Raw genomic sequence first — 1,291 nt, 5'->3', positions numbered from 1 at the left:
TGTTATGCCCATAAGGGGTACAGGAGACTCTCTGATTGGCTCCAGTCTAGGGGATTTCCACTCTGCTGATATCAACTTAAAGCAGCTGGGCTGCAGGCTAGGGAACTTCCCGCTCTGCTGATAGATACCTTGGGGCCTAGCACACAATGTAGTTGGTTTTGTCCCTTCACAGCTAGTACCCTAAACAGCTCTTGGTTTTGCAGTGTAAGGGTGCTATTACCTGGCTGACAAGTCATCACCATGGCTATCGTCTTCTTTGAAAACCCCTGCTCTCTTACCGTTCATCACTGTGGGGATGCTGGATTCAATGTTATCATTTATACTCAGGTGTTTCCATAATCAGCTTCACTGTGAGTAAATTTGTGTCCACAACAAAGGACTGAAAGCAGGAAAAAAAAAATCTTCCAATGGGTCTGGAGAGAAGTGGGGCTTCCTTTCCCAAATGATTTTCTTTACCTACAAAGGCAATTCATTGTTTAAATATATAAATCCTGTGTTGTAGGCAAGGAGAGAAAGATAGCACTCTCTTTACAAAGATGGATAAGGCCTCGGGCCTATCAGCAGGGTCAGTGGTTAAGGCATTGCCGTGTACTTTGGAAATTGATGGCTGCTTTCAAACTCATCTTTTTATTTCCTAGGTTCCCTAACTTTGGAGACTACGTCAATGTGAACGAGTCTTTCTCTGTCCTGCCAGCCAGCCCCCAAACAAGGCTTCTATTATTAATTATGACAACTGGCATATAGCTTAGGCTTGGTCCTAACTAGATCTTGTAAGTTAAATTAACCCATTTATATTAATCTACATCTATCATGTGGACTTACCTCTCTTCCATCTTGTTCCTCCTGTTTCCTCCGTGTGTCTCCTGGCTTCTCCCACATGCCTAGATTCTTCCTCCTCTACCTTTATCTTCCTGAATGTCCTGCCAATATCTCTTGCCTAGCTATTGGCTGTTCATCTTTTTATTACTTCAATCACAGCAATGCACCTTCACACAGCGTATGAATATCCCATAACATGTCAGTTCCGTTTCTATTCCACACATTTTTCTGTTGGATCAATTGTTGCTGAGTCTGCTTTTTGGAAGGGGCATATCTGTCAGTCCGTGCCACTTAAGCCTTCTCCATGACTACCCTGACTTGACAGGTTAATCCTCATATCTTTTTTACTTCCCTTCTCGTTTAAAGGAGGCTTTACAATTTCTATCTTATATTCTTGAGTGTTTTAATAGTACCTAGCTCATGTTCCTAAACAAACCTCCCCCCTTTTCTCTTTCACTCTCAGTGCGTGTCA

At 42.6% G+C, this 1,291-nt stretch overlaps 1 pseudogene; it reads left to right on the top strand.

Moving 5' to 3' along the window:
• The first annotated feature begins 493 nt into the window (after positions 1-493).
• Positions 494-631, top strand: LOC119826941 (annotated as a pseudogene).
• Positions 632-1,291: the final 660 nt, after the last annotated feature.

Source organism: Arvicola amphibius, chromosome 11, assembly GCF_903992535.2.
Source record: "Arvicola amphibius chromosome 11, mArvAmp1.2, whole genome shotgun sequence".
Classification (NCBI taxonomy): domain Eukaryota; kingdom Metazoa; phylum Chordata; class Mammalia; order Rodentia; family Cricetidae; genus Arvicola; species Arvicola amphibius.
The sequence above is the reverse complement of the archived record's forward strand: the minus strand, read 5'-3'. Positions and strand labels throughout refer to the sequence as shown.